The following is a 26917-nucleotide window of genomic DNA, read 5'->3' as shown; positions in this document are numbered from 1 at the left end:
TCTATTGCATGCATGCCCTTAAAGGGGAACTATTGGATTGCATTGTAATGGTGAGAAAATCCTTTATGCAGCCCTCCTCTATAAAAGGGAACCTGTCCTGTCTGTGTTAGTCAGTACTTATATTCATCGGGAAACAACAATTCTAGAAAATCTTTTCTTATAGCTCTGTCATGTGCCGTTCCCTTGTTATTCTTGATAGTATGTATGACTCAATAACCAGCCGGGTGTCACCAATTATGTATGTGTCCCTATGTATGTATCTCCAGCAATTTCCTGGTTAGAGGGTCTCTAGCGCCTAATGATCAACTAAGATGTTTAATTTTCCTACAGTGCCCCCCTCAGGAGAAGTGAAGTATTACACAGATTTATTTATTTTTATTTTTTTGCAAAAAATCCAAATATAAATCCAGACAGTTTTTTGGGGATTTTTTCATGTTAAGTTTGAAAAAGAAAAAGCCACTGGCCCCAAAAAACTTTATACTGTATGTGCTGTTTTCTATAATCTAGTATAGACTTTGGCTGCAGTATGAAAGAGACAGATGTCATTAAACTAATTGCATTTACTTTACTAAAATATCGTACCTATTTTCTAAGGTCTGGAATTATTTCTGCTCAGGTATCTAAGGTGACACACCTGATATCCTAAACTAGATAGATATAAAAGACCATTCGCCTATAGTATAGATGGACAAGACCAAGATAGTCTAACATAAGAATAAACATGATTAAAGAAAAAAAAAATCAATTGCTATCTGATGTTTTACCATTAGGAACCAATTTGTATTAGGTCTGGAAATATGTAAGTCATTCTTGTGTACTTGATTTGGAGCGGTTACTTGCCCGAGGTAACATCCGAGCGTGCAGATAAAACACGGCGGTGGCGGCAGATTCAGGTTGACCTTTGTTTCAGTGTAATGTTATTGATTATACGTGTAACGTCGCATTAAACACGTCCTTTGGCGGATAATTTTATGAATCAATGGCTTATACAAGTAGATGACTGTCAAACTGCAAAGGCTTCTGTGGACAATCTATATGATCCTTATTATACCATTACTTGTGTATTTCCTGGAAGAGTACGCTCTGCCCTAAGACTCCAAAAGGAAAAGTCAGTGACTATCCAATTCTATATTTGTTTCTACCATTAAACCAATGATGATTCAAGGTGCAATTGCACGATGCATATATGTAATGTGTGAGATATAGAAATAGCTTAGTGAACACTACTGGGAATTAAAACTAATATGTAATAATACATAATAGAGTCAGGACTACTGGAAATGACCTGACCATTAGATGTCATACATTATATAATACAGGTGCATTAAAATTCCAATAACTCAGCACTCTCATGGGCTGCACACTTACATACACTACATACATACTCATAGATGGTTACACTTTCGATGTGTCCCTTAAAGGGGTTGGCCACTTTATAGTAAAATTGCTCAGTGTACAGTATTAGAAACTGTACTCACTGTATATACTGACAGCAGCTCCCTGTGTACCTCATAGAACCAAAGACTTCCTTCCTCTAGGCTGGGCTTCCCTGCTCTGTGGTGAGTCTGTCCATAAGGTGGCTGACATGGAGGAGCATGTGATCTTGTCACCATGCCCCCCCCCAGTGTCCACCACTGAGCCTGTATATGCCTATAGAGGACACGGGGGAGGGGCATGGCCACATGCTCCTCCATGACAGTCATCTTATGGACAGACTTACCACAGAGCAGGACAGCCATCTTGCCCAAGCTGTTTTTAAAAGCATTTAGTGAGATGTTTGACAGCAAGACTCATGGACAGGACCTGTCCCGTTGATGTGAGCCATAAATATTACACATCACTTTTCAGCTGTCTCCTCCTTATCATCAAAGGCAGAACGGGAATTGTCAGATTAGTTTAGAACTTAGAGGTGAGAATGAAATCTGAAACTATTTAAAAAAAATTTTTTAAAATCTTAAAGCAGATCTATCGTCGGACATGAGCAATGAAGAGTTTACCCCTATGTACATTATATAGATTAGCTCTAAATGATAAAATGATTCAAATCTACCCAAGCTGCTGATTTCTAGGGACTGACTGAGGGTAGGGGATTGGTTCCAATGATCTAATATGACAGCAGAGGTTGTGATAAGAAGATCCGGGCATGCTGGATGACACGACCGACCTTTTTTTACTGCAGGATATTAGCTGCTACCAGACAGCTCTGACAGCTACTTATCCCCCTCCCCTCCCTGCAATAGTCCTGCACCTTAGAAGGACATGTGATATGTATAACCGGCTTTATCAATATGTGTCAGATCTCCGGCAATGAAAATAAGGGTTTCTCATGAACGCTTCCTCCCGTCAGTCACGGACCTAGACATAGAAAACTAGCGTTCCAATAATTTACAAATTTATCAAAGAATTTGGGATTTTACTGATTCATAATATAATAAAAAATCAAATGTAATATTCCTTTTCATAATCTTAAGTGCATGTAAGACTGGTGTACGGTAATTATTTACATCTGCGGAGTGGACTGAATGCGTCTACGCTGTCTCTACACAATGGACGCTAATGACATATAATTATGTGTACAATGCAGCAGACTATTAACTTCATGAATAACTTCCATCAGACGTGCACATCACATGCAGATATTGTGTCCCTCCTACCAGCATTAGCATCGCTCCCCATCTCCCTCCTGTAACATCTAAGTGCTTTATAAACCTCCTACCTGTTCTGTGCACATAAAATATTTACTTAGTAGACAGGAGGAAGAGGATGTTACAGCCCCACCATGTATGTCAATGTACAACAATATAACCTTGCATTAACAGGGTTGTCTCTCCATAGACAACTGCTTCTAGGTAGGAGTCATAGGCGCGATCAGCTGATCAATACTAGTCTAGCTGGTTACTTTATATTACCTATGTATGAGTCTATAAGAGCAAGAGCTGCCCCCTTAGGTTAATGAAGGAGGGTCCAATGAGCTAATAAGGCACTGATCTTAATAGTACAAGTCTTTAAAGGGGTACTCCAAAAATAATTATAATATATGTATACTATGTATACATACTATATATAATTTAATAATTCAATAATTTATATAATATCTATATAATAAAAATGAAAGTCTGTCTGTCTGTCTGTCTGTCTGTCCCAAATAGATTTCCAAACGCCTGAACCGTTTGACCCCATATTTGGCACACAGATACATTGGGTGCCCGGGAAGGTTTTAGCGAAGGTCCCGTCCCCGCCAGATGTACAGGAGGGGAGGGGGAGGGGAAAGAGCGCCCCATAGAGATAAATGGGAAAATCTCCTCACTGCAAACACAGGTGATATAATTAGCTGCAGCAGACACGGCAGTTGGAGCCTTAGCAACCAATAGGATTACTGCTTTCATTTTCACAGGGAGCAATGGTTGCTAGGGAAGCTGCCTCACAACATCCACAGTAATAACTGGTAGACCCCCTACTCCATCTATACAGTACAGGTATACAGGACCCCCTACTCCATCTATACAGTACATGTATATACAGGACCCCCTACTCCATCTATACAGTACATGTATATACAGGGCCCCCTACTCCATCTATACAGTACATATATATACAGGACCCCCTACTCCATCTATACAGTACATGTATATACAGGACCCCCTACTCCATCTATACAGTACATGTATATACAGGGCCCCCTACTCCATCTATACAGTACATGTATATACAGGACCCCCTACTCCATCTATACAGTACATGTATATACAGGACCCCCTACTCCATCTATACAGTACATGTATATACAGGACCCCCTACTCCATCTATACAGTACATGTATATACAGGACCCCCTACTCCATCTATACAGTACATGTATATACAGGACCCCCTACTCCATCTATACAGTACATGTATATACAGGACCCCCTACTCCATCTATACAGTACATGTATATACAGGACCCCCTACTCCATCTATACAGTACATATATATACAGGACCCCCTACTCCATCTATACAGTACATGTATATACAGGACCCCCTACTCCATCTATACTGTACATGTATATACAGGACCCCCTACTCCATCTATACAGTACATGTATATACAGGACCCCCTACTCTATCTATACAGTACATGTATATACAGGGCACTTCAGGTATACCAAACTGACTGGGTAACACTGCCACACCAGACCTGACCAATACCGCCATACTGTGCTGGATAACAACTCCATACCAGACCTGACCAATACCGCCATACTGTGCTGGATAACACTGTCATACCACACCTGACCAATACCACCATACCATGACTGATAACACCGCCACACCAGACCTGGCCAATACTACCATACTGTGACTGGGTAACACTTTCATAACACACCTGACCAATACCACCATACTATGACTGGAAAAAACTGCTATACCAGACCTGACCAATACCGCCATACTGTGACTGGATAACACTGCCATACCAGACCTGACCAATACCACCATACTGTGACTGGATAACACCGCCATACCAGACCTGATCAATACCACCATACTGTGACTGGATAACACCACTATACCAGACCTTACCAATACCGCCATACTGTAACTGGATAACACTACCAGACCTTACCAATACCGCCATACTGTGACTGGATAACACCGCCATACCAGACCTGATCAATACCACCATACTGTGACTGGATAACACCACTATACCAGACCTTACCAATACCGCCATACTGTGACTGGATAACACTGCCATACCACACCTGACCAATACCGCCATACTGTGACTGGATAACACCACTATACCAGACCTGACCAATACTGCCACATTGTGACTGGAGAACACCACCACACCAGACCTGACCAATACAGCCATACTGTGACTGGATAACACCGCTATACCAGACCTGACCAATACCACCATAACCCCCTCGAAAAGACACCAGATTTTCTGGCAAGTCTGAACGGGAGGGTACTGCCCCTCTGCAAGGTGCTACCCTACGCACCAGACCATGGGTGCCTAATGGTAAATACGACCCTGCAGGTATACAGGAAACTACAGGTATACAGGACCCCAAAACTATACACTACAGGTGCACAGGACCTCCACCAACTATATACTACAGGTATACAGGACCCCAAACTTTACACTACAGGTATACAGGACCGCAAAACTATACACTACAGGTATACAGGACCTCCACCAACTATATACTTCAGGTATACAGGACCTCCACCAACTATATACTACAGGTATACAGGACCCCAAACTATACACTACAGGTATACAGAACCTCAAAACTATACCCTACAGGTATACAGGAACTCCACCAACTATATACTTCAGGTATACAGGACCTCCACCAACTATATACTACAGGTATACAGGACCCCAAACTATACACTACAGGTATACAGAAACTCCACCAACTATATACTACAGGTATACAGCACCTTCACCAACGCTATACCACAGGTATACAGGACCCCAAAGCTATATACTACAGGTATACAGGAACTCCACCAACTATATACTACAGGTATATAGGACCCCAAACTATACACTTCAGGTATACAGGACCTCCACCAACTCTATACTACAGTTATACAGGACCTTCAAACTATGCACTACAGGTTTACCGGACCCCCGAACTATATACTACAGGTATACAAGACCTCCACCAATTATACACTACAGGTATCCAGGACCCTCAAACTATAAACTACAGATATACAAGACCTCCACCAACTATACATTACAGGTATACAGCACCAACTATATACTACAGGTATACAGGACCCCCGAACTATACAGTACAGGTATACAGGACCTTCACCAACTGTACACTGCAGGTATACAGGACCTCCCTCAACTATACACTACAGGTATACAGCCCCCCCAACTACACATTACAGGTATACAGGACCCCCCCAACTATACACTATAGGTATACAGACCCCCCAACTATGCACTACAGATATGCGAGACCCCTAAAAACTATACATTGTGGGTATACAGAACCCCTCCAACTATGCGCTACAGGTATACACTAATTTCACTGATTAACTCAGATGAAACAATACCTTTAGCTTGGCCTCCTGGGCACCTTAGAACAAATCTAATTAACACACTGACACTTTATACCCGGGCAGCGCCGGGTACATTTTCTAGTATTAATTTAAAAATCTAAAGTCTTCCAGTACTTGTCAGCTTTAGAACCAACTTATATCAATGACAGATCTTAAAAGGGTTTTTTTTCAACTAGTATTCCAGTTACACAAATTTGCAAATAACTGCTGTACGCTCTGCAAGAAGTGGTGTATTCTTTCTAGTCCTCTCTGCTGCCACCTCTGTCCATGTCAGGAACTGTCCAGAGCTGTAGCGAATCCCTATAGAAAACCTCTCCTGCTCTGGACAGTTCCTGACAAGGAGAAAGGTGGCAGCAGAGAGCACTGTGTCTGAGTGGAAAGAATAAACCAGGACATACAGTGGCTGATGAGTACTGGAGGACTCGAAATTTTGTAAATAGAAGTAATTTACAAATCGTTGTAACTTTCTGTCACTAGTTGATTAAAAAAAAAAAATTCTCTGAATTACCACTTTAAATAATAACATGGATTAATAATACATGACTACTGTATACTAAAGTACCTTTAAATATGGCCTTCAAACAAACCCCTTTTCTAAAACTAGTCATCCACATGTTGGTCAAAACTTGGACTGTCTGATCATCTAATGTATATTGAGGCTCTCTTTTTCTCTCCTGAAAGAGAGAATGATCAAGCATACTGGTTTTCGAGTGTTCGATTCTTTTGTTCTTAGGGAGATAAGTCGCCATTAGAGAAGTCTGGCAGCAGCTTTCTCTCCAATGAGAACACATGCAGGACGCTGAGCATATTGTACATGTGTATAGGGGGAGGATCGGGAGAGATGAAGATCTGCTGAATAGGGCTGTTCGGCCAACAACTACTATGCGGGAGATTTATCAAACATGGTGTAAAGTGAAACTGGCTTAGTTGCCCCTAGCAACCAATCAGATTCCACCTTTCATCCCTCACAGACTCTTTGGAAAATGAAAGGTGGAATCTGATTGGTTGCTAGGGGCAACTGAGCTAGTTTCACTTTACACCATGTTTGATAAATCTCCCCCATAGTGTACAGCGGCTGTAGAAGTAGAGATTTCTAGTGACTTGTATTTGTGGCTGGTACTGAGGAGTTTAAGGGCTGTAAAGACTGACACCACCCTTTTATTCTGGAAATCACTGGTGGCCGGGCTCATAGACGATGCTCGTGTTATCTCGAGATATAAATTACCTGTCAGAAAGTCAATTTCCCTCTTAAGTCCCTGAAGATTGATAGATTGTGATCATAATTATGTTACTGAATCATCTACTATCAGCCGTTTTACATACAGGGCTTGTCTGCTTAGAAATCTCATTTTAAAATACCCCATTATGGAATTCGTTCCCCCCATTCATGACTCTCATGTATTCTCCAGACCCTGGAATTGGCTTATTTTGGGCAAGCCTTCGTAGTAAAAAGTGATTGCCCAACAAGGACAACTGCCTTAAAGGGCTAGTTCAGCAAAAAAAAAAAAAAAATTAGTTTAAATCAACTGGTGCCAGAAAGTTGTAATTTACTTTTATTAAAAAATTCCTACCAGTACTTATCGGTTGCTGTATGTTCTGTAGGAAGTGGTGTATTCTTCTATTACTTCTATTTAAAAATCTCAAATCTTCCAGTACTTATCAGCTGCTGTGTATTCTGCAGGAAGTGGTGTATTCTTCTATTACTTCTATTTAAAAATCTCAAATCTTCCAGTACTTATCAGCTGCTGTATATTCTGCAGGAAGTGGTGTATTCTTTCCAGTCTGACACAGTGCTCTCTGCTGCCACCTTTGTCCATGGCAGGAACTGTCCAGAGAAGGAGAAATTTTCTATGGTGATCTGCTACTGCTCTGGACAGAAGTGGCAGCAGAGAGCACTGTCATACTGGAAAGAATACATCACTTTCTGCTGGACATACAGCAGCTGATAAGTACTAGAAGACTAGACATTTTTCTTTTTGAATACAAGTATACAAAGTGTACAAATCTGTATAACTTTCTAAAACCAGTTGGTTTAAGATATTTTCCCCCCTCCGGAGTATTCCTTTAATGTATTCAATGATAATTTATACATGTGAATTTCTGTAATCTATGGGAAGGATTTATTAAACATGGTGTAAAGTGAAACTGGCTCAGTTGCCCCTAGCAACCAATCAGATTCCACCTTTCATTCCTCACAGACTCTTTGGAAAATGAAAGGTGGAATCTGATTGGTTGCTAGGGGGAACTGAGCCAGTTTCACTTTACACCATGTTTGATAAATCTCCCCATAGTATATGATTAAATTATATGAAAAGCATCTAAATTGTGCAATAGGATGCAATTATTTTCATCCACACTCTCAATTTTTAGAATTGAACAGAAACAAGAAAATCCAAACTATGGAAGCCTCAGCTACTCTGCCAGGTCGTGACCCGCACATTGTGTATTCCCAAATTCTCATCAACTCTGACCACTATTCTGGGAACAGCTAGATAGATATAATGTCAGACGGAGAATGCTAGACCAAGAGTTCAGTGAAATATGAGGATGAACAAAGAAACCCGTCGACCTGTACTATTAAGTAAAATAATATCCAGAGACTGTATAGATCACCGAGGGCCTGAAGAAGAAGACATGCTTCATCTCTGGACAACATTAGCCTAATTATGTTCTGAAGTCAGAGAGAAAGTAGGTTATACCTCCCACAGGTGTCGTACACTTACACATTTCTCATTACATCCCAGAACCTCCGAAGGAAAAAAGATAACTTTACTTACGAGGTCAAAATCGGAACACGGCTCACCACACATTGACCAGTGGGTGTACAGCAAATGGAGGAAAAATCATTTCCCACAACGTTATTTATTGTTGGTTGTGTAGCTATGAGGAGACAAATTCTTTATACAACAAAAAAACATTGCAAACATGATAAAAACAACATAAAATATATTGTATAATAAAAAAGCAAATGCCAATTGGGCAGTCCTACTCAGTGATTGACAGTTTTCTCTATAGGAACTCATACATAGATATCTAAGACCGCCCACTTGACTACTTAGCCCCGAACGAGCACAGGTTTTCATGAATAAATGACAAGTTATCCAGAATGTTCTCCCACAATCTGCTCATCTCTTCCCATTCTATAACAAGGTGCCTGCAGATTGGACTGAATTTTTAAAAAGACAACACCTATACAGTACTATGTGTCCCAAATAATAATCATGAATCGCTCAAGGTTTAAAGTTATTAACAAAACTTTATTAAATCCATCACAAAAGAAAAAACATAAAAACAAGACCTGAATTTTTGAAAAGGACAGATGTCAAATGAGCGGTCCTTCTCAGTGACTGATAGCTCCCTATGTGCAATCTTACATGCTGATTCCTATTAATCACTCAGTAGGACCACCCCCTTGACTACTTAGTCCAGAATATATACACATTGGGGGAGATTTATCAAACATGGTGTAAAGTGATGCTGTCTCAGTTGCCCCTAGCAACCAATCAGATTCCACCTTTCATTTTCCAAAGAGTCTGTAATGAATGAAAAGTAGAATCTGATTGGTTGCTAGGGGCAACTGAGCCAGTTTCACTTTACACCATGTTTGATAAATCTCCCCCATCGCCTTGAAATTTCAGTCCAATCTGCAGGCATCATAGTATAGAGAGGACTGATAGTGTTGTGGAAAAACATTCAGGATACCATGTCAATTATTCATGTAAACCTGGGCTAATTCTGGACTAAGTAGTCAAGTGGGCGGTCCTAGCGATTCAGTCAGCGATTGATAGGAATATATATAGATGTTTATCTAAAGAGATCTGTCAATTACTAAATAGGACCGCCCATTTGGCATTTCTCCTACTAAACACCAGGGCTGTCTCACTTGATGCAGTGTTTGATTTTCCACTTACAATATATTTTTTATACTGTTTTTATCTTTTTGCAATTTTAGCTATTGGGTTGTAACTGGGGAACGTGCTCTGTGTGCTGAGGACCCCAACAAGCCATTTTACTTTGGCCAGAGTATTTAGATGCAGAGCTTGGACAAAGAAGTAAAATGTGCCCTGGTAAATAAAAGAGTCTGTCCCTGGCTTGGCTCGGGCAGGAGTGACTAGGACATGGGGGGAGATTTATCAAACATGGTGTAAAGTGAAACTGGCTCAGTTGCCCCTAGCAACCAATCAGATTCCACCTTTCATTTTCCAAAGAGTCTGTGAGGTATGAAAGGTGGAATCTGATTGGTTGCTAGGGGCAATTGAGCCAGTTTCACTTTACGCCATGTTTGATAAATCTCCCCCATGGTTCCCAGCCAGTTGCTGAGTCTCAGTTGGGTCCAAACCAGCCATTTTGCCCTGGCAATGATATTTAGATACAGGGGAGGGCAGCAAACTAAACCTTTGCCCTGAGTTAAAATAATCAAGTTTTCACAGGAGCAGAGCAAGGGAGGAACGACCAAGGCATGTTCCCGATGTGCTGAATGCCAAATGGGTGCCAAATTGTTGTAAGAGCAACTCAAGCATGATCGGTCGGCATTTGAATACTGGTGGCTGAAGAAGTTGGATGCAGCACTAGGGAGTCTGAGAAAACATGGATACAGCCATAGGTCATAGGCTTTGGCCTTGAATCCTTATAAAAGAAAAGAGAAAAGAAAACTATGACTTTTTTGTGGTGCCTGGGCAAGGCAGCATGGTACTTGGTAGGAAGCAGAGCTACTATACTACCTTAAGACAGGGATATTTAGAAACAAGATGGTAGACCGAGATAGCCAATTCTGTTCTGAAACTTAGAGGTAATATCCAGAGAAAGTTAAAGTTAATATTCATAGAAAGCAACACAATGCAACTCTAAGCAATACAAACAATTTTGACCAAGACAGGGGTTGTGTAACCAAAGATTGCCAAGCAAGGGTCCTATTAGATGGAACAATTTTTTTGTTTTCTCGGGTTAACAATTGCAAATGAGCGACCTGAAATCGTTCACTGTAATACATGGAATGATAGTTGTTAGTTACCATCACAATTACAATCATTGGTACACTCCAGTATACGAACGATCGTAATTGCGAACAGACGATGTGTACATACACCAAAGAATTTGCAAAAGATTAACGATAATTTTATGATCGTCTCAAAAGATGCGATCAACACCATACAAAAATTTGTATATGTTTAAAGGGAATATCCAGCGCTACAAAAACATGGCCACTTTTCCCCCTACTGTTGTCTCCAGTTCAGGTGCGGTTTGCAATTAAGCTCCATTTACTTCAATGGAACAGAGTTTCAAAACCCCACCCAAACTGGAGACAACAGTAGGGGGAAAGTGGCCATGTTTTTGTAGCGCTGGATAACCCCTTTAATCGTTGCCTGCATACACAGGGAAAGATTGTTGCTCAAATTCGAACGATACAACGATTTTTCACATAATTTTTCTGTGGGGCTGACTGAAACCTAAGAGGGACAGCAACTGAGACCCGGCATGTGAGGCCATTCACTATTTAACCACATTCATTGACCTTACCTGGGATACAGCGTGCGCCACACAGCAATCTTCCGTCGTACGTTCACTTTTATGGAGAAGATAATATGGGAAGGTGGAAATTTTTATGTGTTTGACCAGTATTTGGTAACTTGAAAATTATATGTTTTATAAGAACTAGCCAAGAACTAAAGGAAAGGTAATGGAAACCCAAGCTATACCAGGCTCCTCATCCAGGAATCAACCTTGACCTCCAGTGACTATATCTTGCCCAAAGATGTATCAGCAAATTACAGGCCTCAAGTGCACCAGGTTCTAATATGAAAAAGCTGCTTCTCTATATACACAAATCTATTTATACAGCAATAGTCATTGTCAGGATTTAGAATATCCAGGAGCTATCATTCTAGCAGCCAGAAAGGAAGTGAGAAGAAATTGCCATCTGTTACTGCTCAATTCCAAGATTATAAATCCCTGGTTTATATTCATGTAACACCTACTATACGAGGAGGATACCGTCATCTAGGCTGTTCATTGGAATAGCCCTATTATTATGTACAGTAACATGTCCGTAGCTTAGTTCTCGATGGTACAGGATTGAGAGAACGGTATTGTAATACAATATATATGCTTCAGAGGTAGAAACTTAAGTCATGATGGTAAATAGCAGGAGATATTTCCAGAATGGCAGAAAGGAGGGAAATTTCCCGGCTTATGTAATACTGAATCTGCATAGCAGGGGAGAAGATAACCGAAGTATCATACTATAAGACTGATATATGTATTTTTTTATCTACTTGCTTCTATGTGCATCCCATTAAATAAAGTCTGGAAAATCTTTTGGTTTTAAGGTCTTGGTGCACACAGCTACATACATATCTATAAGATATTCCCTATGTCTTATGCTAAATGTTCTTCTACAAGACTATGTAGAGGACGAACTGCATATGCTTGTGGGAACTAAATCTTTGCATAGAGTTGCCTGTCACTTTAAATGGACACTATGCATCCGAGAGGCAGCTTAGTGATACTATTAGTTGCTTTGACTTTGCACTTGTATATCTGTATGTAACTCCTCAACGCCAAGTGGGAGAAGTTGTGGACCTGTGGAAGGATCAATGGACAAGCTAATAATGAAAAAACATAAGCCATATACAGAAGCGGATTATAATAGGTCAGTTTCAGGCGGTAGCCGTGGTCCTGAGCTCCTGATTGGCCCATGGCCCCCAAACAGGCTTATACTTTCAGTGATGTATTATCTTCCAGGCTACAGTTTTGCCATAAATTGCATAAAAATTGCTGCTTTTTACTGCAATTTTTCACAAATCATGGCAAAACTGCAGCCAGGAGACAATGCAGTAACATTAGAGAACATACTAAAGGACCTTATCATGTGACAATGATGTCACCACAGGTCCTTACAGGCTGCATTATGTAAGAAAAAAAAACTAAAGCTAGTGCCGCTATAGTTACAGTGGGTTGGAGGGGGGGGGGGGGCAAGCTTAGGGAACAGCCCGGGACCCATAATAAAGTTAATCCGCCCCTGGCCATATCTGTAACATCTCAATTTATCAAAAATCTAATGTGAGCACCAAAGGCAGAAATAGACACATTACATGCTTTGGCATACGATCAGATATGATATTAATATTTGATTAGGGAATGTTCTGCCACGCTCAATGCACTTGGGGATGCAAATCATCAAGATCCGACACGGTGATCCTTTTGCAATTTCCGACCAATGAGGTTCCAGATGTGCTTGATGGGGGACAAGTCCGGAGACGCTACCGGTCATGGTAGCACATTTAGTGCACACTTGGGGTCCTATTCCACGGGCCGTGAAGGGCCGATTAACGGTGTAAACGAGCGGCGATCTGCTAGATCGTCGATCGTTTACTGGGCCTATTCCACGGCCCGATGATCGTTGAGCGATCGTTACCGATGTCCTTGCAGTCCTTGCAGCATCATACATTACCTGTCAGGTCTTCTCCGCGCTGTCTTCATCCCCGGGTCCTGCGCGCTCTATCTTCAGAATGGCCGGTCAGCTGACCGACCAAACTCAGCCAATCACAGGCTGCGGCGGTCCCGGCCTGTGATTGGCTGAGCGCTCAGTCAGCTGAACGGCCATTCTGAAGATAGAACGCGCAGAACCCGGGGATGAAGACAGCGTGGAGAAGACCTGACAGGTAATGTATGATGCTGCAGCCTGTCAAATCGTCGGTCGCCCGCCGCGCACCGCTATTCAACCATAGCGATGCGCGGTGGGGGAACGATGATTTTAGGTCTGGCCCTAAATGAACGATCAGCCAATGACACGATCATCGGCTGATCGTTCTCTCTATTTCACCAAACGATAATCGGCCGAATCGGCCGAATTAGGCCAAGTTCACACACATTATGACATCGGCTATTCTGTGAGACTGCCGTGTGGCCGTCCAAAACTGACATGTCGGTTTTTCGAGCGGCCTCTAGGAATCCTGGTCTGTATACATTTCGCCTGGGATTCCATTGAAATGAATGCAATTTATACTTTGAATTAATCAGGGATGGTGTTGCAATTTGCAACAACAGCCGTGACTAATTCAAAATATACGTTGTGTGAACATAGCCTAAGGCTGTAGCCATGTTTTCCAGGCCTCTCTAGGGTGGCATCAAACGTCTTCCATCACCGGTAATCAAATGCAGAGCGTTCGGGTTTGGAAGAACACAAACATGGTCAAGGTTCGCTCCTCTCTAGTTTCTACTTGACTCATCCCAGAAGTATGTCAACGCAAGATTTTGGCCACGGTTCAAGATTTTAGACCCTGTTCTCCAACAAACGCTTTTACATCTACACATTACATTTATCTATCAACTTCTTCACTAAAAACAATTTTGACCTTTGTGGAACATGAAAGGAAGTTATATGTCGGTATAAGATGTTTAAAAAAAAACAACACAAAAATGATCGCTGGACCCAGGAAACTAAAGTTTCCTAAAATGACTGAAAACTTTATTTTTATGTTGTTAAAATCTCTTTCTCTTTTGGAATAATAGAAAATTCTGCATTTTGATCTTAGGCTTGCAGGGACAGCAGGGGTGCAGCCACATGGGGGGGGGGGGTAGCATTCACAGTCGAGCCCTTAGAGGGCCCATAGATCTCTTTACCTTACCAGTATTATAGGTGGCACATGGCAGGTAGGGGGTTTGGTTAATGATTTTGCTTTGGGGTCCAGGAGCTTTCAGTTACAACGTCTATCATATTGAATTATGCTCACCATATGGCTCCCATTCCCATTGACTCCCTGTATAAAGACAATGCTTTGTGGGTTAATAAGATGTATCCACTCATAATATGAGAAAATTCCAGAACTTCATCTCTATATGCGATTCTCTCCATATGTTATCTTATCATCGACATAAAATATAGAATATAAAAATTTGGTTCCAAACTACAGTTTTATTCTCTGGATCAGTATGATTACAGCAATTTGAAATTTATATAGTTTTTTTTTTATGTTTCAAATGAGACTTTTTGAATGTCTAGTAACTAAATTCTAACAGTAATAAGTAGAGATGAGCACAACTCGAGCATGCTCAGGTCTATCTGGACCTAAGCGTTCAGCATTTTCCTGGAAAACATGGATACAGACATAGTCTATAGGCTGTATCCATGTTTTCCAGGACTCCTTAGGACTTCATCCAAATTATTTAGCCACCGCTAATCAAATGCCAAATGCTCGGGTTAGGACAGACCTGAGCATTAAGGATGGTCCGAACCCTCCGAGGTTCGGGTTCGTATGAACCCGAACGCTCGGCATCAGATTCCTACTGTCTCCCACTCCGTGGAGCGGGTGGATACAGCGGGAGGACCGCATGGAAAACTGGGATACAGCCTATGGCTATGGCTGTATCCCAGTTATCCAGGTGGTCCTCCCGCTGTATCCACCCTCTCCACGGAGCGGGCAGACAGCGGGAATCATTACAGAGAGGTCAGTTCGTACGAACCTGAACCAAACTCTGTTCGGACCATCCCTACTGAGCATGCTCCAGTTGCGCTCATCTCAAGTAATAAGCTTCCCTCTTCAGTCACCTCCTCTTTTTAGCTTCTTAACCTTTTCTTCATCAAACAACAGCGCTAAATAGCTGCACCTAAGACATTCATGGAGCCCACCCTTCTGATATAATCGCCATCCATGTTTTAAAAGGGTATTCCTATCACAACTAATATGATTAAGGGATCCATTCTAGATTTCACAATTTTACATCCATCTCCTGTAACAACTCATCCTGTGATACCAAGGGTAATTATTTCTTAAGTATCCATCTGACTGACAACACTAAAGGGTATACATGAATCACCTACTACAGCACAGAGGTTGTCAATCACATGGAGAAAGAGGGGGTCGGGAGCGACCGGGGGTGGGAATGCTGGGCACTTGAAGCAATTGCCCCATCTTTTCATTCATTTGCATGTATGAAAAAATGCTAATTTCTCGGTTCACCAGCAGAAGGTCGGAGATCTAGAGGTATGCCCATGAAGGTGCTTTATACCCTACCTGGCACTGTTATTAGTTACACTCCATGAAGCCATCTAACAGATTCCCTTTAATGATATTCTAATGGTTACTTCCTGTAGAGTGCATACTGAGATATATATTATATATATATAAAATACACACACACACACACCTAACTATAACACTAGTACTAGCCCTACACCTTGTGTTATTTGCAGATCTTAATGTAGACTACTAGGCTGAGCTCTCCCTATGTTTGGATATGGATATATCATATATTTACAGTGGATTGTTGCGGTATGGGGATATGATCTAATAAATGTACTGTATACATAATTTATACCTAGTGACACTCAGTTGTCTAACATAAAACAACAACCAGGTAAAATCTGGCACAGTAGAAACACTCTAGGAGACTTCACTGTTACGTACTGGTACGTGCACACTACGGAATGGTGACGGAAAACCCGTCGAGGATTACGCAGCTAGCACCCACTCGCGGCCGCCAGAGTCCGCCGCGCGTCTCCACCCATGTCATAGACTCCATTCTATACAAGGGCGGATTCCACCTTCCTCTGAAAAAACTGACGTGTCAGTTCCTTCGGCGGAAGGCGGAATGTGCCCGGGCATGAGCGGGGGCAAACTGCAGAATCCGCAACAGGTTTTCCGACGCCATTCCGTAGTGTGCACACACTCTAACCGAGACTCAGATCTTTAGTACACATGCTACACGTTACTGTGGTGTGCTAAGCTATATACAGTCTTTTTTGTATCCAATATGTAACAAGAAACAATTGCGGCACTCACCACTTAGTAGCAAAATCCAAAAGTGTTCTTTATTTCATTTCATGAATACACAGCAGGCTCAGATGCCAGTGAAACGTGAAACAGCTGCCACCAGCAATGGCGTCTGAGCCTACTGTGTTTTCATGAAATGAAATAAAGAACACTTCTGGATTTTGCTAAGTGGTGAGTGCCGCAATTGTTTCTTGTTACATATTGGACACAGAGTTGTCTGTTGGCACTACTTGTGATAGATATAATTTTTTGCGCTCACGCTTTAATTTGCTGGGGGTGATCTCAAATACTGATGGCAATAGTCAGCTATCTGCAGGGTGCACACAGGCACCAAACTCTGCATAAATCTATAGGACAGGCGACTGTAAGCAACACTGTAATATATCATATGAAAGATTGCATCTATCTCCAGTTCACTGTATGGGGAATACAATGTAATTTTATCAATGGGGGGTGGGGAGGGGGAGACTTATTTTATAATGTTTTATTTGCATTTTTTTTTTACAACAGTGACATTTTGACCACCGTCGTCATCTACACAGCCATGCCTCTGGTAGGCTGGAAATAAAATTGCACTTCCTGCAAGACATACAGCATCTGATAAGTACTGGAAGAGTTGCCTTTTTATAATAAATAAGTAAATAAGTCATTTACAGATCTGTATACCTTTCTGACATGAGTTGATTTAAAAAAAAAAAAAATCTCCGGATTTCCCTTTAAGAAACTGTAGAAAAGAAACTTATCTTTGGAGTAAATGGTGGCCATTAAACAATGAGCAACCACAACATTTTACCTCCTATATGCAACGGGACTGTAACTGAATGTACTGTAGTCAGAAAAACGCAAAACTCATCTGGAATCTATATCTACAAAGAAATCTACCAATACAATAGGAATCCATTACCGCAGTAATTCCTAAAATAAGTAAAAGACGCATGAATGCTCCGCAAATTCCGCAAGAAAACAATTAGTCTTCTAGTGTTAATGAACATTTCTTTCTACTCTCTAAAAGCATTATAAAGATCCTCACACAGCATTTGATATGACTTGATAGAATTAAATGGCTGGCTAAGTTAAAATTATACTGAGGATAATTTGATTTTCTTTATAATGGGGAATGCATGGAGCTATGAGTAATTATAAGGGTGTCTGGTGATTTGCTAATCCCATCATCTGCCAACAAGATAACAAGTCACCGGGAAGCTGTGCCTTCCATTTCTACAGCATGAAATACTGTACACTTATAACAAAGCACCCGGGACTATATGAACAGGTATATAATTTGGTTTTACTATCTCCCATAGGGACGCAAAAGACCTTTGAACACCGATACTCATTTCCTATTTCCTAGGCTTCGGCTTGGAATGTTCCAATAAACACTTGCAGCAAAGACTTATAACTAGAAATACTAGGGGTGATTTTTCACCAGCATTAAAGGAGACGTGTCACCCCCCGTGCCGGGGTGACAGGCTCCCGACCCCCCGTTACAGCCCCCTATACTCACGTAATCCCGCCGGGTCCCACTTCCTGAGCCGGTCGGGTCACGGAGATATGAGCGCCCGAAGCCCGGCGCGCGCACTCACAGGAGAGTCCGACGCTCATAGAGAATAAATGGGGAGTCCGATGCTCCGTCATTCTCTATGGGCATCGGACTCTCCTGTGAGCGCGCGCGCCGGACTTCGGGCGCTCATATCTCCGTGACTGGATCAGGAAGCAGGACCCGGCGGGATCAGGTGAGTATAGGGGGCTGTAACGGGGGGTCGGGAGCCTGTCACCCCGGCACGGGGGGTGACAGGTCCTCTTTAAGGACCCCATCCCACCAAACCACACACACACACACACACTCTAGTGAAATGTCTCTGACTTTGACATGACCACCCAAGCAGGGATGGGGAACGTTCAGGCCTCCAGCTGTTGCGAAACTACAATTACCATCATGTCTGGACAGCCGAAGGTTCCACATCCCAGCAATTTACAATATGTAAAAATAAGGGGCACCGTCTTTTTGTGGAGGATATAAAGGAGTTTTATTGTTTTAAGAAGGGTACTATTACTTTATGGGGGCACATAGGGACATTGTTACTAGAGATGAGTGAGCATGCTCTATCGAGTACCGTATTCAGATTAACCAGGTACCTTCTGCTCTGCCAAGTCTCCCATAGAGTATTGAAAAATACTCGACTCGAGTAACGAGCGTTCAAGTATTTTGGTGTTTGTCCATCTCTAATTGTTACCTTGTGCAGGCACAAAAGGAGTATAATTATGTAGTAGGGGCATAAATTGGTCTTTATTAGCTTGTGGGGGTATAAAGGGTGGCCAAAAAAGGGCAACATCCAAACTTATTTATTTAAAGTGCCGCAGGCTTTTCTGCAGTAGACAGCCATGCTCTATGCACAGTTAAGTACTGCATGATCCCAACAGGTAAGTGATGATGCTAGGTATAAACACCTACCTACTTCCTTAGGTATGTAATGGAAAACATACATACCTATACTCCCGCAAAGAGCAGCCAGGTGACCTCCTTCTTCCCCCACAGTAACATCATCACGCCTGCACCAGGGCCGAGATACACCTGAAAGGAGCACTCACTCTCCGGGGGATCTAGGACAGCTGTCCTGAAATACCTGTTAGTGAGCGAGTGATTACCACACACATGCCCACAAAAAGGGCTCTGAGTGCCTCCTTTGGCACATATGCCATAGGTTCACCACCATGGCTATAGGGTATCAGGTGAACTGGGTGTATGTATGTCTGTTTCCAGCCTTGTAAATGATGTAAAGAGGAGCTGACAACAGCATCAAGATGGTCTATGTACAGAGATAAGACAAGGTAGTAAGAAATCTGAATGGCGAATTAGAGAATGTGTCAGCTGGGAGTCACTGGATGTAACCACAGACAGAGAAGGTGTCACCTGTGAGTCAACAGATGTAACTACAGACAGAGAAGGTGTCACCTGTGAATCACTGGATGTAATCACAATCCGAGAAGTATGTCACCTATACGTCACTGAATAGAACTGTACTGTAATCACTATGTGACGATTTCACCAAAGTCATTATAACCATCCATGTATACTTAATCCACTGCACTAGTCTCCATGAGCCTTCAGCTATTCCTTTGATATGAATACGTACGGCTCCTTTAAAACATAAAATTTAGAACAAACAGAGCGACAAAATAACCGCATATATGCGGCTCTATCATTATCTATTGGAAGCTTCATATAGAGCAGTGACAACACACGCTATACAGATAAGGATAGCCAAACTAATGACTAGTTCAAACTCAAAACTGAATTGTAGTGGTGTTAACTGCGGAACCTTTCCAAGCTAATGTCTTTGTCTCTGAGCTTCCCATGTACAGCGAGTTTCTTCTGCAAATAATAATTTATGGCCTGTGGCCTGACTGCGGAGACAGCCTGCTTCTGCTTCTGGAAATTGGCCATCACCACACAAAGCACAGGCCTGGTATTGTCAACATGGGAGTGCGGATGGCATTGTTCTGGGGGCCATGCAGAGGCGGTGGAGAGAAGCAGAGATTGATTTGGTTATCAAATTAACAATAAGAACTTGGCAAGTGGGTCTGCATCAGTCGTATAGAATCTGACGCTCACCCGGCTGCAGGCAGTACAATAGTCATTCCAAGGGAATCCTGGGAATTTTTTTTTTCTATCAATTAGCAACATCTCAATAATATTGCTGCTGGACATCCATATTGTGCTTAGAGGGCCACAATGACCCAATGAGACTTCCCCAGATTCTATTATTTCAGGCCATAATTGAGGCCGTTTTAGCGGCTAAATGTGACCTCAACTCTAATGTAACGGCTGAATAGAGTATTTCCCAGTGTTACGCTTGAAAATTATAAATCCATTAAAAGCAACCATCATGGTGGGAGAACATAATGCCTATGCTTCAGACATTAACTAAGCCCACAGCTAAACAGCCATTCAAATCATAGGGTTCGGGATAAGCTGCGTGCCATACACAAATCATTTCCTTATCTGCAAAATCACCAATAAATAAAAGTCTTTCAGTTTTCTCGAACCTTTCAGGTTGTTAAAAATTCTATTTAGTCATTTATAATATATTTCTTTCTGGGAAAACTGGGTCACAAGAGTGAGGCCTACCTTACGGCTCTTACAAGGGGGTAGTCACATAGATATCCCAGACCGCTAAATGGTATGCAGTATGCACCTATACGGCAGAGGAGCTGTCATCTGTCCTGACACGTACGTGTTTATTCACCACATATATTCCCCATCTAACAGTGCAGCACCTTTTCTAAGAATTAAAAGAATAAATTCTAAATATTCTAAGGAAAGTGCTCCAGAGCGGTAATTTTTTGGTGACTTAGACTTTAAAAATATTTTTTTTTCTATATTTTTAGCTAACCTTTGGTGCCCTATGTTATATCCCTCAGCCTTATATATACAAGCCTGAGCATGTACTATGCGGATATTCATGAGCACCAGCATACTCTGCCCACCAACAGCTAATTGGCAGTTATCTTCCTATGCTGTGTATAGGAAGACAGCTGTCAATCAGCAGCTGGACAGCAGAGGGAGTAATGGGGCATAAGGCCTATTCTCCTACACATCAGGAGAACAATTAAACAAAATGATGTAAGTAATACACTATTCTGTCCAGTATTTTTGTCACAAATTTATGCTGCCCTTATTTAAAGGGTTTGTCCAGCAAAAATCTTTTTCTTTCAAATCAACTGGTTTCAGAAAGTTATATAGAGTTGTAATTTACTTCTATTAAAAAGTCTCCCCATACTTATTAGCTGCTGTATGTCCTACAGGAAATGTTTTATTTTCAGTCCGACACAGTGCTCTCTGCCGACACCTCTGACCGAGACAGGAACTGTCCAGAGCAGGAGAGGTTTTCTATGGGGATTCATAAAAAAAAGGAGACAGAGTTCCTATCTATGCCAGAGATGTCAGCAGAGAGCACTGTGTCAGACTGAAAATAAAACAACATTTCCTGCATGACATACAGTAGCTAATAAGTATGGGAAGACTGGAGATTTTTTAATAGAAGTAATTTACAAATCTATATAACTTTCTGATATTAGTTGATTTGAAAGATAATGATTTTCGCTGGAAAACCCCTTTAAGATGGCATAAACCTACTGACGGATTCCCTTTAAAAAGCAGCTCCTTTGACTTAGACCAACAATCCAGCTTCTGAGAAGTGTAAATCACATATATGGAAGTAGCTACAGGGCATGAAGAGGTAGCAGTCATCCCTGCCACATAGAAGACACCAAAATTATTGTAAGTGGGGGTCCCGTTGCATATTTTACATTGGGGTCCAGGATCTTCAAGTTACAGTACGTCTCTGGTCATATAACTACATCATACATGGAACGCATACAACGTTACTTATGTGCTCATAACTCTTCGCCCAAATCCCTTGTACAGTACTTGACCACATTTTGCCGGCACAGTTACCAGCTAGTTTTTAGGTTCTTATTGTCGCCTATTTTCAGGCTCCGGTGATTGTACACTAGTGCAGACTGTGTTGGCACATTATTGTTCTCTACTACAGTACCTTCAAATTACATGCATCTATTATACTTAGCCTTCGGAGGAAACCTGAATCCGATTTCCTATGGGCAGAGCAGATTAACTAAGAGGGAAGTATTCAGCTTACTGACAAATCGTCTTTATCTCTTGGAAAATCAATGGGCGGCGTATGAAGTGAGTGTCAGAATATAATGATAATTTCCCACCACACTGATTATTAAATAAACATGAAATTGCGCACATAAAATGAGAGATTGCAGCCTGTTAAAAGCTGAGGTTATGGAGCTACAGCGGGCATATTACTCCACAAAACTAACATTAAAAAGCTTTTATTAATTGAATTAGCGGCTGCAACAATTTTCACAGCAGCTCCATTCGCGAACCTCTGGCCTAGTCATCTACTTACAGATATATTAAGCATCAGGCTGACATGTGTTTTTTTTCCCTTCTCATTTGACACTTCTGTTGAAGATGATGTCGGCGTTAATATAATAAGTAGTACTGGTGAAATTAGACAGGCGAAAAGTTAATGTGACACCATTCACTTTCTGCATATGCGTTAGATTTGCAGTCAATTATTTATCCCGCTGCAGGATAAGGCCACACCTTCTTGTCAAAGCCAGGGTACCATCATACAAAGGGAAGTTGGAATAACAACAAAATGGGTATTGTTTATAATTTCACCACTCCCTTCCTATCTCCGTAGACAATGCATCACCCTCTGATACCACAGGGGACTTGGCTGGATCTTGTTTCTGAGCTCTAGCCTATCCCCCTGAGCAATGTCATCACCTCTGACCAGTCCTCTGCCTACATCACCATCACCCTATCACATACATAGATAGTGAGGTGTGATTACAACATGCTGCCTTGTGCTGAATGCAGCAGCAGGTGCTGCAACCTCACTATTGCAATAGCCTAATAATAGTGCAATAGTCTACAGTGGAATAAGATGTTCTGAAACAGCTTTGGGTGGGGAACTGGCAGGAGTAGGCAGGGTGGGAGGACAACAGTTGGGCAGTGAGCTGGCAGGAATGCTATATGCAGAAGTGTGCCAGAGAAAGCAATGTGTAGATAACACTCGTAGGCTGGTCTTAAATTAGGCACGTCTTTTAGTGTGCCCTACCCTGCACCCAGCGTACCAAATATACACCTGCTTCCAGCAGGTGTCGATTTGGATCATGAGTTACGCCTGCAAGCGGGATTAAATCTTGATAAATGAGGCGTAGGAGAAGGCCACCCCTACTCCCCGCCTTGCTGCGCAGCCCCAAGCCCACCCATCGGGCGAGCAGGGGATACGGCAGGAATACGCTAGGGAGAAGGGGCGAATCTGCACCTTCTCCCTATGTGTCCACTAACAGACCAATATGCGCACTCTTATAGCATGTACCAGACAGAATTTGTAATATCGCACCATTTCTTGCTGAGTAGATCGGATTGTGAACGTTTCATTAACACATTTTCTTGGTGATAATTTAGCATTAATTTTGTCCCATAAAATTAATAAATTAAATATTAACATCCGAGCGTTTACTTTTTTAATTAGAAAAATCTAGTAAAATGTTGGAATAGCCGCGTTACAGTAGATTCAAAAACTTTCTAAAATTGGTAACTTACTAGGCAAAACTATCGACCACAACTAGCGGTTTTGACCCAACAATGTCTAAGAAACACGCTGGACCAGGTAATATTTGAGACAGGGGTCCTTTTCTAGTTTTCTATTAGGGCCTATTCTCTGCCATGGGTATGGATGGTATACATCAGATTATCTTTTTGAAGATATCTCCAGCAATGAAGTCTTGATGCACGATGTTAATAAAGCCTTAAACTACAACCATTACTTTCTCCATTCAGACTCTGAGCACCACACTGCATGTTGGCAAAAACTGCTGTATCATTCCAGTCTGCTCTTCTGCCTGTGGCATTGCTCAGCACAAGGCGGCATGCTGTAAACACACCTCATTCTTTCCTAAATGTCCCAATAAAGATACAGATGGATATAACAGGGAGATGGTGATGTAGGCCATAGAGACTGGGTAGGGACAATGACATCATTCAAAATCAAGGAACAAACATGCTGAAGCCAGTATTAGTGATTACACTATATTGGTAAGTTATACATCTTGAAGGGGATATATGAAGACAGTTGACAGGGGGATATATGAAGACAGGGGATATATGAAGTCGCCGGTCTTATATTAAGCTCCGCCACCTTTTTCGCGGAAAGATACACTAAGAGGCGCATGCCTCTTAGTGAATCCGGCCAGCTGGGCACCTGAATCTGCGCCCGGCGTACAAAATCTACACCTTCTTCCAGCAGGCGTACATTTTGACTATGATTTACGCCTGCGAGCAGGCGAAAATCATGATAAATGAGGCGCTGGAGGAGGCCACGCCTCCTCCCCACCTCATCACGCACCCGCAAGCGCCGCCAGCCCACCCGTCGGGTGAGCGGGGCACGCGGGAAGAGTATGCCAGGGAGAAGGGGGGAATCTGCACCTTCTTCCTGGCGTACCATTCGGTAATCCCCCCCCCCATTGTGTTTTCTTTCAATACAATGTTCTGATATGGGAATTGCTGTAACCAAGAGAGACAGGGCACCAGATAATGCCAATATATTGCACAGATTATATATATATATACATATGTATATCTTGGGAGTTTAAACATGTTCATATGTTCATACCAATATGGATCCTACACAGAATTGACTTTGCAGAAACAGATGGTGCATTGCGTGTCCTAGACCGAGAGTGCGGTGATTGACAGGTGAGAATAAACACGGTAAACTAGAGAAGAGGAAATCTCACAACCTGTTTTTTTCTCTAAAGTATGGCAAAAGAAATAACAGTCGCCATAGGGAGTCACATCAAGGTGTTTTAGAAGTTATATTTCAATATTGACTAGGCGCTCAATTGTCTTTAACGAGTTTTTTTTTAGTGCCTATACATCAGTAGGACGTTTGATTGTGCAACTTTAACAGGAGAAAAGCAATAGAGGCAAATAAAGAAGGAGCTGTCACTGTAATAGGTAAAACATTTAGAGAGTTTGCAGCCAAACATCAGAGGATTATTAGGGATATCGGGTAGCTGCAAAGGCTCATTGATTGCTCGGGAAGGTTAATCTGTAGACCTCATTACGGGGACAGGTCCATCTTTAGGTCCATTTCTGGTCCTCACTGACAGCACAGATTTATCCACATCACAACAAGAAATTCTTTCATAACGTTCATCTGCAAGATGCCTTACCTGGCTGCTCAAGGGAAGCTCTCCGGGACGTGAGACAGACAGGTCTCTCCTGATAATGAGGACAGGGAATGGACCTTTCTTGGCAACAAACCTCCGAGAGCACCGCGAGAAAACATCACCTGGCAAAGGATTCAAAGAAGAAGCTTTTACTTGTAACAAGAGCCTCAGAAAATCCTTCTCCTGTAATGAGCGCGACAGCAAGGGGTCTACTGACAAGTAAGTCCTCCGGTAATGAAGTACGAGGATTTGACTTGTTGTGTTAATGAAACACAAACAATCCCCCCCCCCACCACCACCACCATTACCAGGAAATTATAATTTGTTACTTTTCCTAACAGAGCAAACTTCAGAGATTGGCACCTGGTGTCACATCTTAACCAAACCCTTTATCTAGAACATGCCCCTTTATGCCCTACCCCCCCTCCCAAATCCTGGTACATTTGCAATATTGCTGCCCCACCGTGTCCTTGTATGGCGGGAATCGGGAGCTATGCCACAGGCTAATGACTCCCCTTGAACTAGACAGGTAGAAGAACCATTTAGACTTGTATAGGCAATAAACTATACAACTTCTCCCAAGTTTCTAGGAGTTTCTATGTTTCTGATAAAAAATAATCAAAGCAGCTTTCAATTCCCTCCCAAAACTCCTCTTGGAAAACAATACTTGGTGGACAACGCAACAAAAAAAGAAAAAATCCAATTCTACAATAAATTATTTTTTATTATAGTCATAAAATTCTGAATGAAGATTAATATTCCATCCTCTCCACCTTTCACCGGGGACGGTCTACCGCTTCCATTTATGTTAATTACAATTGTTTGTTTCATTCTGGAAAACCATCATTCCAAGTTCTACAATTTCCAGTCGCATAAATCAGATGCAGCTTGGAAAATGGAAATAAATGAGAACTGGTACGTGTTGTCCTCTGTCTGCCGGCGTGTTTCCTCGACTTGTTTTTTCTTGGTGATAAATTGCAGCTTGAGGGAAGAATGGTGTCACTTGGCAGCCCTTCTATTACATTTGATCATCATTGAGGAACTGTCAGTGTAATATCCAATTTAATACAGCAATATCAAAGCAGCAGGGCTCTTGCTTCTACTGGATCCTAAATTCTCAATGTTTTCTAGAAAACTCCTCCGGTTCTCTAATTTGCTTCGACTATTAAACGAAGAATGGAATATCAATGGGCCTTATTGCTTTCTATTACCTTTCTTATTGCCCATTTACACTATGTAGGTGGAGAGAGTTAAATGAATATATTAGTCATCTGCCTTCTGAGTAATTCCTTAA

General features: G+C 41.9%; 1 protein-coding gene across 1 annotated transcript in view; it reads right to left on the bottom strand.

Annotated features, from left to right (window-relative positions):
- Positions 1–25673, bottom strand: part of LOC138766159 (leucine-rich repeat and fibronectin type III domain-containing protein 1-like protein) — a 328536-nt gene extending 302863 nt beyond the window's left edge. Inside the window, exon 1 of the mRNA XM_069943537.1 lies at positions 25627–25673. The gene's annotated coding sequence lies outside the window, so the exon portion shown is untranslated. The remainder of the gene's footprint in view (positions 1–25626) is intronic.
- Between the last annotated feature and the right edge of the window lie 1244 nt (positions 25674–26917).

Source organism: Dendropsophus ebraccatus, chromosome 10, assembly GCF_027789765.1.
Source record: "Dendropsophus ebraccatus isolate aDenEbr1 chromosome 10, aDenEbr1.pat, whole genome shotgun sequence".
Classification (NCBI taxonomy): Eukaryota; Metazoa; Chordata; class Amphibia; order Anura; family Hylidae; genus Dendropsophus; species Dendropsophus ebraccatus.
This window is presented reverse-complemented; position numbering and strand designations above follow the sequence as displayed.